This window comes from Culicoides brevitarsis, chromosome 2 (assembly GCF_036172545.1).
Source record: "Culicoides brevitarsis isolate CSIRO-B50_1 chromosome 2, AGI_CSIRO_Cbre_v1, whole genome shotgun sequence".
NCBI classification, from domain to species: domain Eukaryota; kingdom Metazoa; phylum Arthropoda; class Insecta; order Diptera; family Ceratopogonidae; genus Culicoides; species Culicoides brevitarsis.
This window is the reverse complement of record NC_087086.1, coordinates 10990385-11006647: the sequence shown is the minus strand read 5'-3', so window position 1 is coordinate 11006647 and position 16263 is coordinate 10990385. Positions and strand designations below refer to the sequence as shown.

General features: G+C 25.3%; 1 protein-coding gene across 1 annotated transcript in view; it reads right to left on the bottom strand.

Annotated features, from left to right (window-relative positions):
• The window catches only part of LOC134828500 (uncharacterized), a 118449-nt gene that overhangs the window by 76158 nt on the left and 26028 nt on the right, over nucleotides 1–16263 (bottom strand). The window lies entirely within an intron of this gene.

The following is a 16263-nucleotide window of genomic DNA, read 5'->3' as shown; positions in this document are numbered from 1 at the left end:
GATGAAATAGTATTTTTTAAGGCTAAAGAAAGCATTTAAATTTTTTAAGAATTTTTTTTCCAAATATTTATTTTAAAAAAAATATTTTAACAATATTTTATATATTAAAAAAATAAATTTAATTAATTAAAAGAAAAATTAAATAAATTAAAATTATAAAATTAATTTAATAATTTTTTTTCTCATTTTATTAAAAAAAAATTAATTATTTAATTTAAATATTTGATTTAAAATAAAATTAATTATCTTTTAAAATTATTTTTTATTTTATTTATTTTTATTATTTTTTTTTATTTTAAATTTGGATCTCAAATATCTTAAAAAAATGCCATATCGTCCCATTGAATTCTAAGAATAGAAAAAACTCACATTCACACTTTTCCCATACAAAAGATACAAATCATTTATCAATCCCTGCTGTCATACATCACAACGATCTAACAGAGACAACTCAATTAAATTATTTACTTATTTGTCACTCGAGCGAGTAAATTAATTAACATTATCCAAATTATAATCAGAAACATTTCGTATTTTTTTTTCGTTGAACGTTGTTTTGGTTAATGTCGGAAGAAGAAGAAGAAAAGTTTTTGTTTTATATAAACATGAATAAGAGAAAGTCGAGAAATTTTATCCGATTAATGTTTTTCCGTTCATCAAATTTTATTTATCGCTCATGTAATTCGATATTTGACGCAATTTAAATTCAACGGAAGAAGTGGAAGCAAAATCAAAAGCAATAATGTGAGTTTCACGCGGAATTAAGCGAAACGATGAATCAAGTTGTTGAGAGGCTTTTTAATGATGTTTCCATATCATTTTACGAAAATCGTGAGAAATTTGTGATAATGTGTTAAGAAAGTTTGAATATTTATTTAATGAAGCGGAAAATTTTGATGATGCGTTTTAAATAGTTTTAAGAGAGAAAATTGAAGTTTTCTAAAGGAGAAGGAAATATTTATTGACTTCAATTAATCAGTGATGAGTTTTAAGAAAAATTTTGTGGACCAGTAAACTTCGTTCTACCTGTAGAAATTGTTTATACTTTTTCAATTTTTTACAATTTTTTCCAAAATGAGCCAATTTGTCATTTTTAAAAATTTTTATTTTTGAAAGATTCAAAAAAAAAGTAAAATTATGCAATTCTATTTTAAAATATAATATTAAACGTTCCACAAACTTCATCTAAATTAAAAAAAAATTTTTTTTGGCGCCAAAAATTAACTGCTTAAAGTATGCAATCAATCCCATACCACGAAAATTGAAATTCGTACACTTTGGGTATGCAATCAACATTACATTCAATTTTCTTGATTTTTCACGAAACTTTCCATACTTTTCCTTATTTTTCTTTTACCAAAACCCCTCAAGAGCCAATACAAATATTTTATAAAAGACCACAAAGAGATCCTTGAAGTAAAACTTGAGTTATAGCATTTCAAAGTTTATACCTATCTTCAAGTCAAACTTTATAAAAAATACAAATAAAGATATTTTCGGAAAAGAATTGATTTTTTTTTTCTAAACAAATCCTTTCCTTAACTTTAAAAAACGCTCGCACGTGTCTCTTCCACTTCAAAACTTTTCAAAAGAGATCAAGATAAAAACCTTTCAATTTCATCCAGTCCGTTTTTCGAACAAATCCAGGATAAAACACACACTCCAAGTGATAAGATAAACACAATAAAAATTGATTTTTCACAAGAAAAATACAAAACGTACAAAGGGAACAGTAAAAAGGCACAAAGTTATTGACCTACTGAACCATTTTTTTCCATTATACTTTATTGAACTAATAGACGACCTTCTTCTAGAAACCCCTTTGAAAAAAAAAACTTGGTAACAACAACAAAAACATGAAAAAAGGAACATAATAAACTTTTGTTGCTGATAAGCAGAAAATAATCTTAGCCTTATTTAATATGGATAAGCAGAATTCGTACAAAAAAAAATTCAATAACATCGAACTATTTTAGGTCAAATGAATAAAGATTAAAACTTCCCGAAAAACAAGGAAATTTCTAATAATAACCGCATAAAATATTCAAAAATAATAATGGAACAATATGTTAGAGAGCAAATCCAAATTTACAGCAAAACCCATTTTATTCATTTGTTGTTTTTTGTTTTTCTGTCACGTTCACGATACACGTTACGATTCCGAACCAATTTAATGCGGAAGTGTACGGAAGTCAAGTTTCGTTATTTACTGAATTACAAACAACTAACATGCAAAAGTGCCTCCACACGCACGATGCATGTAAATAACATATGGCGCCGATTTCTTGTTGAATTTGTTCAGTTTTTTTTTATATTCGGAATTTAGTTTATCTATTTTGGATGTGTGCTTAAAATGTTTTTTTAAATGTTATTTCGCGAAAAAAAAAGGTGTGAAAATTATTGTCTGTCCGTTTAGTTTATTTTTTTTTTAATTTTCTAATTTTTTTCGATCTAAACTTTCATATGAAAAAAAATGTAAAAGAATTTCATTAAAATTTTATTAAAATTATTTAAAATAATTTGAGACTGAATTTGACAAATGACTTTAAAAAGGATACTTATCAAAAAAATAAACAAAAAGAAAATAAAATAAAAAAAAATTAAAATAATGACAATTTTTTTATTAATTTTAATAAATTAAATTTTTTATTTAATTTGATTTTTTCAGCATTAATTTTTTCTTTAAAAAAATAATAATATTTTTTTTAAATGTTTGGTTTATTTATGAAAATTAAAAAATATTTGAAATAAATTTCAGAATTTTTAGATTAAAAAATATTTTTTTTCTTTTGTTTAGCAATTTAAAAATTTTTTTTTTATTTATTAAATAAGTAGGTATTTTTAAAAAAGATTTTTTTTTTTTCAAAAAAAAAATAATAATAATAATAAATACCTAAATAAAATAAAATAAAAAAAATTATATAAAATAATGACAAATTTGTATTATATTTTTTTATTAATTTTAAATTATTTAATTTTTTATTTTATTTATTTTACAGTATTAATTTTTTTCGTTTTTTATTAAAAAAAATGTTAATATCTATGAAAACATTAAAAAATAATTTTTAGTATTTTTTTTTTATTAATTTTAAATTATTTAATTTTTTATTTTATTTATTTATTTATTTTTTATTTTACTATCATTTTTTTTCTTTTTCTATTTAAAAAAAAATCTATGAAAACATTAAAAAATAATTTTTAGATAATAAAAATATTTTTTTACATTTTTTTAATAATTTAAAAAAAATATTTTATTATTTATTTAAATAAATAATTTAATATTTAATTAATAAATATTTATTTAATTTAATAAATAAATAAATAATAAAATAAATTATTTTTAAAAATTTAAAAAAAAAATTGATTGTTTTCAAACTCCAAAACAAAATTTTATATTTTTTCACAAATTCAAATAAAAAATACAAAAACGAAAACTTTCTACAACAATTTCGCAGTAAGGAAGGAAATTTCATTCCCATCGTTAAATTTAACGTACTTGAATTTCGTGCCAGGAATTAAATGTGTAATTGAAAAAAAAACTGTTAAGGGAACAAATCCTCTGTCAATGACTTATACAATGTCGTTCTGCCTGCCACTCATTCAACATGCGATCTATCCTATTCTTTTTTTGTCAATAAACTGATCCATCTGGAGTGCATCCTGCCCCAATAACATTCCTTTTCACAATCATCTGTTGCAAAAAAAAATAGGAACAACATGTTTTAATCATTCATGTGTTGCCACGATGCACTTTAAATATTTGCATATATTTGTCAAATAAAAATTAGCAGGTGTTCGAATTCTCTCGAAATTTCCATCGAAAAAAAATATTTTTTTTTAAAGGAAGAAAAAAAGGGGAACACATGTTTATTCGCACTCTTCACACTGCCAAAGTAGGATCATCAAGATCTAAACAATTTTGCCTCATCCTGTTTGCCTTCAATCTTTGCCACATATCACGTGTGGTTTTTCAAATGAGATTTTTCACTCTTTTTTTCCTTTTTTCTTTTGTTCATCAACGCTATTGGCACAAAGCATCACGACGAACTCAGACAAACACGAATCTGGCACAAAAGCAAATTTGTTTAATAAACCAAGAAAAAAGGAGAAACTTATCAAAGCATGAATGCGAGACATCACACACAATTTTTTTTCTTCATTCATCTCCCGTGTTCGCTTCGGAAAAATATTTATAAGAGATTGACAAAAGCAGATAAGCTTCTTTATTTATCATTCAATGCGAAATGCAAGGATTGAACCAATATTCAGTTCATTGATTACTTGATTTTTTTTTCTTGCGTTTCTCCTTCGTTTGTCACAAGTTATAGGTCTAAGTGAGTGAAAAAAAAACTCGGAGCCAAGAGATGATGTTTTCTCACATAAATAGGTAAACATGGATCAGGAATTTTAATATCCGTTCTATCCTTCACTTATCTCTCTCTTGAAAAGTGTCGTAAGAACACATACACTGACTTACTTTTGTTATTATGCGAGGATTCAAGATATCTGTAAACAACTATTTTTCCGATATTGAACATGTTGTTGGCAAGAAGGAATTTCAAAATGTGTGAGAAAATGTTTTGACATATTCAATTGAGAGAAAATGAAGACATGCAAGGTGTAATGTAAAAATGCATTGAATTAGAGTAAGTTCAATGAAGAAAAAATATTTCATATGATTTTGGAATTTTAAATTTTTTACTGAATTCAAAATTAATTTTTTAAAAAAAATTTTCAAGTTAACATATTTTTCGAATATTTTTGATGAATATTTTTCGAAATTTGCTTAATCGCTGAATATATTATGAAATTTGCTGAATTGCTGAATTGAAAAGAAAATTAAGATCGTATTCTACATTTTTGCTGAATAGCAGACATTTTGAAATTCGGGTTATAAATACTTTGCTGAATAATAAAATTATTGGAAATTGATTGGATTGAAAATTATTTGCTGAATACTGTTCATTTTGAATATCTGAATAATCTTTATTCCAATTTCTAGATTTTTTTTTTATTCAGCAACATATTTTGATATTGATTATCAAAGTTCGCTATCCAGCGAAAAATCAAGAATCAAATTCTAATATTTTTGAATAGTTAGCTTGAAAATCTTATTCTTAGGATTCGAGATTTTATGCTGAATAATTAATAAAATGGGACTCAAAATTTTTTCTTGCTGAATTGGAAAAAGTTAAACAATCGATTTTTTTTTATTTTTGCTAAATAGTGAAAATTTTTAAAACAAGATTCTAGATTCTTTGCTGAATAAGAAAATATCTTGAAACTCGAATTTGATTTTTATTTTTTTTGCTGTCTATTTTTTGAATCTTACTCTAATCTTTGCTGAATAGAAAAATTCTTAAAAATCATAAAATAAGATTTTTTTATAATTTTTGGTTATCTTGAAGTTATCAGATTCTAAATTCTATTTTTGCTGAATTTTGAAAATATTTAGAATCAGATTCTAAATTTTTTGCTGAATAAGAAAATATCTTAAGCCTCGAATTCTTAACTTTTGCTGAATAAGATTTTATAAGATTTGCTGAGTAAAATAAAATATCGAAAATAGGATTTTTGATGTTTTGCTGAATAATAAAAGCCTTAAGAACCATATGATCTTTTGCTTAACATCTTGCTTTTAACAAGAAAATATTTTTATAAAATTATAAAATTTGCTGAATAGTAAAAATAGCTAATAAATATCAATAAAAATAATAAAACAAGTAACTTTTATTAATATATTGGAAAATATTTGTTCAAAATATTTGTAAAAAATTTCCCTCCATCCTGAAAATAAAAATCTATAACAAAGACACATGTCCAATAAAATAAATTACCAAAGGCGATTCTTCTAAATAAATGTTTCAATCAAAAATAAATATTTTTTACGCATTTTGTGACATTTTATTAAATATCTAATATCTTTCAGACTTTAAACTTCTGTATACATATTTAGACTTTCTAAACACACAATTTAACACAAAAAACACATTTTGATTGCACTTTCACAAATAACGTTAATATAGTTTTTCACAAAAATTGCTACAAGAAAATTCTCATATTTCTCTTTAAAAAAACAGGAGAAATGTACACCGGATTTACAAAATGCATCTTTCTTACCATCACATGAATGATGTGATAAGACGATATCGAAGATGAACAACAAGCAAAAAAATCAATATTTGCTCAACAACATGATATTGAAAATGAGAACTTGAGAAAGATGCCAGGAAAATGTGGATAAATGATGTTCAATCTGTTCATGACAAGGTGCCAAAGAAAAATTATTATTGTTGTTGCCGTACGGAGTTCCGTTCAAGGATAAATTTGCAATTTATTTGAGCAACACGAGAAAATTTCATTCTCTTTAATTTATTACGAACGCATTATTATTATAAATTCTTGTTTTTTTCTTCTTATCTTTTTTCTAATTACCTCATTTTCACCCCTTTTTGTTCGTCAGTTGCGTTAAAGTCATAATAATAAATAAGCATTTCTTTACCGCTCCTCCAAAAATCCATTAATTTTAATAAATGAACCAATTAACCAAAAATGTGTTTAGTTTCTTTGGGGTTCAATGATTATTTAAATTGTTCCATTTTTGTAACATTTTTCTCCGAGAAAATTTCCCATTCTTCAAAATTAAAGATTTTGATGTCAATGGAGTAAAAGTTTCAGGTAAGTGTCGAGATAAATCTCACAAAAGGGGCGTAAATTGAATATTTTATGACATTTTCTTACAAAAAAAAAGTTGAGTGAATTTTTATTCAACTTTCTTAACTTTTTATTCGTGATTTAAATGACTTTAAGAAAAGTAAAATTTCACTCACATTGGGAATAATTTCACTCCTTGGAGCTTTGGATTGAATTTCTTTTTATAAATATTTTAATGTGAAAGTCCCTTCTCAATAATTTGACAGTAAAACGACGCTTTTTGTCATAAAATATCTGCTAATTTTAACCTTAACTCGATCTTGGACATATTTTACGTCGTCTTAAATGAAGAAAAACGGCAACAAACTTCCAACATCTGACAACATCATTTATTCATAACCATCACCTTTCTTTCGTTCCTCGAATCTCTGATGAGAATCGCATGAGTTGTAATGAAATAATGGTTAAAGCAGGGATGAAAAAAATCTTGGATTTAATTTTTTGCTTAAATAAAAATAATTCAAAATTTTTAAAAATTGTATTTATCGAGATATTTATAAAAATTAAGATCAAAGCCAATTTTTTGTTTGCTTTTTGATAAAATTTTAAAAAAAATTTTCAATTTATAAATTTAATTTAATTTAGAAAATTTATTAATTTAGTTATTATTTTTATTTTTTTTAATAATTTTTTTTATTTAAATAATTTTATAATTTAATTATTTTAATATTTCAAATTTTCAAAATCTTTAAATTAAAAAAAAAATAAATTAAAGAGCACACGAAACTTGCAAAAAATTAATTAAATTTAAAAAAAAATTAAGAAAAATATTAAAGAAAATAAATTAAAATTAATTTAAAAAAAATTGAAATCGAATTATAATTAAATTAAAATTAAATTAAATTTAATTAAATAAATTTTTAAAAAAATTTTAAAATTAATTCTTTTGAACGAATTTTTAATTTGTTTTTTAAAAAATTGAATTTTTTATTTATTTTATTTTTTTTATTAAAAATATTTTTTTTTTCAACCCTGATCAATAACAAAGTCAGACAATAAAAGCAAGAAAAAGAGCAAAAAAAAATATAATTTTCCTCGAAATTCTCTTTGTCAAGGTTACCTTCTATCTATACGTAAATACACAATCAACACTTATTTACACTGTCATGAGTTATCTCCGTGCGAGAGATATAATCAAAAGTCAACAGAATCCGACACGATAACAGCTTCCCAACAACACCCGAAGACAACTTTTTTCCCTTATAAATAAATATATAAATTTTAGGGTCGTGCGTCGTCGTCTTCTGAGTCGTATTTCATATGTTTGTTTCCATTTTTATTACATAATAAGTATTATTATTATTTTTATCATCATTATTAGAACCAAGAGACAAATAAGTCGGGTACGAACGACGCATGTTTGTGTCGAATGAGATAAAATCTCGTCTCGTAAATAGACAAGAAAAGGCGAGAAAAACAAGATTATTCCATTTATAAGCACAAAAAAGGTAAAAATATCATTTTTATGCTGACGAGCTTTTTCGCGGATGGCAAAAAGTCAAAAAAAAAATGACAATCAAAGAAGAGATGACAAAAAATTTGCATGTCTCACGGAAATGAAAAAAAACGAAAGAAAATCTTTGTAAATAGAATAACGACACCTGGGAGGATATTTTGCACCTTTCTATGCGGACTTAACTAACACATGGCTTTGATGAAAGTCCTTAGATTTCCATTAAAAAGGTACCAACAGATTTTCATTAAAACTTTTTTCATCGAATTTTAACTTTGAGAGTAACTTTAAAAAGCCTGTAGGTGGGAAAACTTAACATTTTTCATGAACTTCTCTTTTCTCTTTGGTTCTTTCTTCTTCTCCGGTGATTGTTAATTTTCTTTTCTACAATGATGTTTTTTTTTGTATCTTAAAAAATAGCTACAAAAAATGGCAACACAAAAAAAAATATAAAAAATGACAATGAATGTTGTAAAGAAAATTGCTTCCCTTTCTAGCATTCTATTTCTCTGACACGAATGCCACCTTGACTCCTTCACACAAGAATTTTTTGTCACTACTTTGTAATGAAGCCCTATTATATAGCAACATTGTAGAAAAAAAAATATACAATATATGTAGAAAGTAATTGTTTGAAAAGCATCCAACAATGATACCACATTTTGGGTTATTTTTTTCTTTTCTTAAGCCACGTTGTTTTTTAATTTATTTTAACCACGTGGTTTCTTCAAATGTTTTTTTAAACTACGTGGTTTCTTAATTTTTTTTAAAACCACGTGGTTTCTTAAATTTTTTATTACGTAAGAAACTCCGTTACTTTAATTTTTGAATTTCCATTTAATTTTTTTTTAAACCACGTGGTTTCCGTAATAGTGAATTTCAATATTTGAACAAAATCCATGGTTTCTTAATGAAATACACGTGGTTTCTTAAATATAATTATAAACCACGTGGATTTTTGGACATTTTAAACGTCGAATGGGACAGTTATTTGAGGTATATGAAATTGTTGTAAGGGCCATGAGGAGTACAAAATTGTGAAATAAGGAGTAAGAAAATGTGAAATATGTATATTTTAGTGAGAAAAGTCCTTGATTTAAAGGTAATATGAAGCTATTAAAATCCCAAGAGGAGTATAAAATTGTGAAGTGAGAAGTATTGAAATGTAGGACATTTTTAAGATGCAAAAAACTGAAATTTATAAAGTAATTAGATTAAATATGTAAACAATTCACATTTTCTTACTCCTCTTTTCACATTTCCGTACTCCTCATTTTATATTTTTACACTCCCTATTTCACTATTTCATACTCCTCATCATTTGAAGTCTTTTTCCATTAAAATTCACAAATTTTACATTTTTGTACTCACGTGGTTTCACAATTTTTTACTCCTCATTTCACAATTTCTTACTCCTCATGACACTAACAACCATTAAATACACCTCAAACTAAAGAACTGTCCCGCTTATTGTAAAAATAATAAAGAAATTTGAGTTTTAGCGTTTTTTTCAAATTCATTATACAGCATCGAACCAGCCTGTATAATATCAGGCGCGAACAAGAATTAACTCATTATACGGAGTTTCTTACGTAAACCACGAGATTTCTTTATTTTTTTTTTAAACCACGAGGTTTCTTTAATTTTTTTTTAAACCACGTGGTTTCTTTAATTTTTGCAAACCACGAGGTTTCTTAATTTTTTTTTTAAACCACGAGGTTTCTTTAATTTTTTTAAACCACGTGGTTTCTTTAATTTTTTTAAAGTACGAGGTTTCTTAAATTTTTTTTTTAAACCACGAGGTTTCTTTAATTTTTTTTAAACCACGTGGTTTCATCAATTTTTTTTTAAACTACGTTGTTTCTTTAAATCTTTCAAACCACGTGGCTTTAAAAACAGTAATACCACATTTTTCCTTCGAAATGCGGTAAACAAATAAAAAAAATATCTCCTCTTTTTTAAAATTATCTAGAGAACGAAGTAGCATCATGTAGCAGCAAATTTTGTTGTGACGACTCAGAATATGAAAAAAATGGCACGACATTGTAATAACAATAAAAAAGGGAAAAACAGATAAAATTTTTCTTCCTTTTTCATCATATTTCTGTAGTCTAAAATGTGTCCTACTGACTTATAAACATCGGTCTATGTAGTTGAGGTTTTCAAAAACTATTCATTTTTTGCTTCAATGGACAAACAAACAACTATTAAAGTCATGACTCAACAGCAACAGCCATCCGTGGAAGATAAATCTTCGGTCGTCTGAGATTTCGAGCAAGAAGTGACAAATGATGCACCAGACGACGAACATTTCGTATCACTTTGTTGAATCTTCACATTCATCTTACCTCATTCACAGTTTCATTCTGGATCCCACTTAATACCAGCGTCGTCTTTCCATTCATTTTTTATCTTATTTTTTATCTTTTTGCTGTGTTAAGTGCCGCTTTTGATTACACTCATTCCATTTCTGCGTTTCAACAAGAGCCTATTATGCCGTTATTATTGCATTACGTTGCAGAAAAAATAGAATTTTTCCTCTTTTTTCCCATAATTATTTTTTTTATTGTAGAAATGATACTGGATGCTTCAAAGGAAGTATTGCGCGGTTAGTGGTAACTGTATCAAAATAATTGTTGCAACTCGTTGCATTCGCGGATTTATATTTGAATTATGTAAACACAATGCTAAACTAATGGCAAATTTACGGGAAAATTAATTGAGGTATTTAATTAGATGAATTAGTTGAGTTTGGAAAATCTGCTTTCAGAAATTTTAGATTTTTAGTTAAATATTCTATTAAAGTTTGTAATAGACTTGGGATGTTGATGTTTTAAAATGTTTCTACAACCTACGGTAAATTTTGTCAAAGTTTTTGAAGAGAAGCAGAATGTTTCCTTATTTTATGCAAATTAAGTGCAAAGGTGGATACATGAATAAAATTAATTTCCATAGAATGTAAGAGTCATTAAATTTTCTGTCGAGTTGAATAATTTTTGATGCAAATTTAAACAAAAAATGTCATTCATGATAAAATTTATAAATACGAAATTGGGCTTTAAAATTTATAGAAAGTTAAAGTTTTGGCTCTGTAGATGAAAATACGTTTTTATAAAGCGATTTTTAAGTTGATAAAAGATATTTTAATCAAATTTCTATAGTTGAAAGCAGAATTTTAAAACTTTCTGTAGTTGAAAGCAGATATTTATATTAAAAAATTTTGTAGATGAAAGCAGATATTTAATAAAAATTTCTGACATTGAAAGCAGATATTTTATAAAAAATTTCAACAATTTCAAAAAAAAAAAAAAAAACAAAGAAGAAAGCAAATATTTTTAAAGCGTTCTTCTAGTTGAAAGCAAATATTTAATAAAAAAATTTAGTTAAAGGCAGATTTAAAAAAAATTGCCGTAAGCACATTTTTTATAGAAATTTTTGTATTTGAAAGCAGATATTTGAGAAATTTGAAATTGTAAGCAGTAGATATTTTATAAAAATTTTGTAGTTAAAAGCTGATATTTTACAAAAAAAAATTATTTGAAAGCAAAAATTGGTCAAAATTTTTTAAATCGTTTAAATTTCTTTTTAACTACAATTTCATTTAATAAATTTGATTTTCGCGAAGGCAAACCACAAAGTAGTAATTTAAGAGTGCCCATCCCTCAACATGTAAGGAAATTGTTAAATACATAATTAATTACGTTATTTACGATCAACTGCTTGTTAAACCAAAAATAACAAATATTGCTGTCGAAAATCCAACCACGACTGTACAAATATTGGTCCCAAAAACGTTGAAAATTCTCCTCGAGTATACAAACCGACATCATTTTAATTAATAGCTTTGTTTTACATCAACGAGTCCTTCAAAATTTAAACAATAATTAATTGACAGGAATTTCAGGACATACGAGGTTTTAATTATGATGAGTCTCGTTTTTGGATAAATATCGCTGATGAGCAATTTAATGACCAAAAAAGCCCAATTTTGACATAACAAGTGCTCTCTGATATTTACTTTTATGGTCAGGCGATGACGATGCACCACGAAATGCACTTAACTTTGTGCTTAATTGACTGGAATTTATACGTTTATAATGCTTGTTAGTCGATAATTGAACTATTTTGCTGCTATTAACGATCAATTCGTTCGAATAGCCCGAGGGGTGAATCAGGTTGCATGATAATTTATTCGTTGCTCGTATTTTATGGCAATCTATCTGAAGTCGAGAGGGAGTGATGGTAATTTTTTTTTTGCCTCGTATGTTGATAAAAATGAAAATTTATTTTTGTGCATTTAAAATTTTCTTTCTGGTCGACAGTTGGTTTTGACATGAAAAAAAAGGCAACAAAGTAATGAAAAATAAACCACAACCTAGACAAATAAATTACGAAATTTCCTTCTCTCTCTCACTCAATTTATGGTCAGCAGCTATGTATGTGATGCCCTGACCATATTTATGTTTGTTAAAGAAAGTAATAAAAAATTAAACTTTTTTTTTGTAAACATAAATCACAAAAAAAAGGTAGAAACTGTGGAAAGAGGTTCAGTGACTTTAGAATAAGGGTTTTTATAAAAAAAAAATACGTTCAACGACCGAATAAACCTAAAATAAGGTAAAAATCGTGATTAATGCTCAAAAGGTGTGTCCCAATAATAAAATCTTCCTTTTTAATAAAAAATTTTTCATCTTCCCCCTTTTTTCAATTAACACCAGAATCCATGTCGAACCATATTGATATCGATCTATTTTTTAAAATTTTAATGGAATTTGAATCTTATTCGATAGACGATGCCAGGATTGAAATATATTGCAGCCAGGTTGTTGTTTTGTTAAACTTTAGTTAAGAGCCACTCAAAAAACGTTTAGCGTAACCCCAAAAATATAAAACAACAGACGCGACAAGGGATCAAAACGTGTAAAAATTTCAAAACAAATTACTGTAAATCATCGTGTCACGTCACTCTTGTCTCAGGTTATTTTTTGTGTTTGGGACACATGTGTCTCGTGTTCTATCGAGGAACAAGGAAAAGAGAGAAAAAAAAAGGGTGGCTAGATGGATGGACCATCATCAAATTACATTGCAAGTGACAGTTTTATGGAAAAATAATTGTACAATTTGAGTAAATGTGGAACGTGATCGAATTTTTGACATTTGATTTTTATTAAGGATACGTTTTCTAATTTTGTTAGTGTCGAAACATATTTTTGGAAGATGATATAATTATCAAAAATGTTTTTTGTTTCAAAAATATTTCCAAATAAAATCTCTTTTCAGTTTCAGGGAAACAAAAAAATTAATTTCGAGAGCTAAGAAGTTTATTTTGAAAACTAAGAAGTTCATTTTGAAAACTAAGAAGTTCATTTCAAGACCTAAGATGTTCATTTTGAAAACTAAGAAGTTCATTTTGAAAACTAAGAAGTTCATTTTAAGACCTAAGATGTTCATTTTGAAAACTAAGAAGTTCATTTTGAAAACTAAGAAGTTCATTTTGAGAATTAAGAAGTTCATTTTGAAAACTAAGAAGTTCATTTTGAAAACTAAGAAGTTCATTTTAAGACCTAAGAAGCTCATTTCAAGACCTAAGAAATTCATTTTGAAAACTAAGAAGTTCATTTTGAAAACTAAGAAGTTCATTTTGAAAACTAAGAAGTTCATTTTGAAAACTAAGAAGTTCATTTTGAAAACTAAGAAGTTCATTTTGAAAACTAAGAAGTTCATTTCAAGACCTAAGAAGTTCATTTTGAAAACTAAGAAGTTCATTTCAAGACCTAAGAAGTTCATTTCGAAATCTAAGAAGTTCATTTTGAGAACTAAGAAGTTCATTTCGAGAACTAAGAAGTTCATTTCAAGACCTAAGAAGTTCATTTTGAAAACTAAGAAGTTCATTTTGAAAACTAAGAAGTTCATTTTGAAAACTAAGAAGTTAATTTTGAGAACTGAGAAGTTCATTTCGAGACCTAAGAAGTTCATTTTGAAAACTGAGAAGTTCATTTCGAGACCTAAGAAGTTCATTTTGAAAACTAAGAAGTTCATTTTGAAAACTAAGAAGTTCATTTTAAGAACTAAGAAGTTCATTTTGAAATCTAAAAAGTTCATTTTGAAAACTAAGAAGTTCATTTTGAGAACTAAAGAGTTCATTTTGAAAACTAAGAAGTTCATTTCAAGACCTTAGAAGTTCGTTTTGAAAACTAAGAAGTTCATTTTGAAAACTAAGAAGTTCATTTTAAGAACTAAGAAGTTCATTTTGAGAACTAAGAAGTTCATTTTGAAAACTAAGAAGTTCATTTTGAAAACTAATAAGTTCATTTTGAAAACTAAGAAGTTCATTTTGAAAACTAAGAAGTTCATTTCGAGATCTAAAAAACTAATTTCGAGATCTAAGAAATAATTACTGAAACTAAAAATTGCTTTTAAGAGATGAATAGACAAAGATAAAAATTTATCCAAAATATATTGAAAAAAGGTAAATTCAAACACGTGTTAATTTAATTCCATTCTCATCTTTTGATATCTAATGATTTATGACAACATACAACTGTAATTGTCAATATGGATCAATTTGTGATAAACTCCCATTCCAAGCTTTAAAATTATTTTCCCCAAAAACGAAATTGATTTCCAAACCCATATATCACGTCTAGTCATTACACACAAAGCAAACACGCCTTTTTGCTCGATAAATGCATGTTCAACTGGTAGTAGACAAGCTTGTTGATAGATTAAAACGAACAAATATTCACATATCAAATAACATTAAATTCCCTACCTCTTTCAAGTCAAAGTCATACATTTTGATTTATTAAACTAATGAACATCTGCTCTCTTCTTCTCATCTTCCTTTTAAATGCGAGACAGCTATTTCCTTGTCTTGTCTCGTGATTTCACAAATGCCCATAATAAATGATGTTACATCATTAGAAAATTACTTTAAATTCTCTTGTTTTTTTGCGACTTGATGACGTCTGTCGTCCTTGAGATAAATTTTGCAAATAAACTTTTTAATGGAAAGGAAAGCCACAAAAAAAACATGATGATAATGGCAAATTTCCGTTCACTCTAAAGTGTTTCTTTTGTACGAAAAATCTGAATTTATGCTCTTCGGAAGTTAATAAATTTAAAACACAAATTAAATTAGAACAATGAAACTTTTCTCCATCTCACTTATTCTCTCTCTTTGCATTTGATGTGTGGTGATATCTCTGTCAGTCATGTATTTAATTTAATTTCATGGTTAATAGGGCATAGCAATAAAAAGCAAATCTAGACCAGAGTAAGAAATTAGAAGAAGAACAAAATAAAAATAAAATACGTAAATAAACAATTATCATAAATGTCGACTCGGCCCATATATGAACGGAGGGAAGATACTTAGAGATTAAACAATTGTTCCAGTCAATTACTTTCTCTTTTTTTTTATTTTGGGAAATAAAATTGTTGCCCATATAAATGTTTTGTGGTGAAGAATTTTAAAATATTTTTACAAAAAAAAAAAAAAAAAAAATATTTAAGTAATTTTGAGATTAAAAATAAAAAATAATCATTTAAAAATTTTAATTAAACATTAATTTAAAAAGAAGAAAATATTTTTTTTAATGAAAATCATAATTTTTTTTTAATTTTTACATTATTTAATTAAATTAATTTATTAATTTTCTTAAATTAATTAATATTTTTTAAATTTATTTAAATAAATTTATTTATAATTTTATAATTTAATTTATTTAATTTATTTATTTAATATATTTATTTATTTTAATTTATTAATTTATTTAATTTTTAATTTATTTTATTTATTTATTTAATTTATTTATTTAAATATAATTTTTGTAAACAAAAATATTTCTCAATTATTTTTCTTTTTAGATTAATTTTTTTAATTTTTTAATAATTTTGTTTTTATAATTTTTTATGTATTTTATTTTTATAATTTTTTAATAACATTCATTAAATTAAATTAGGTATTAAAAAATAAAATTAAATTAAATTATTAAAAAATAAAATTCATAAATACTTTAAATAATTAAATTTAACAGAAAAATAATTGAGTAATATTTTTATTACAAAAATCATGTTTAAAAAAAATTAATAAA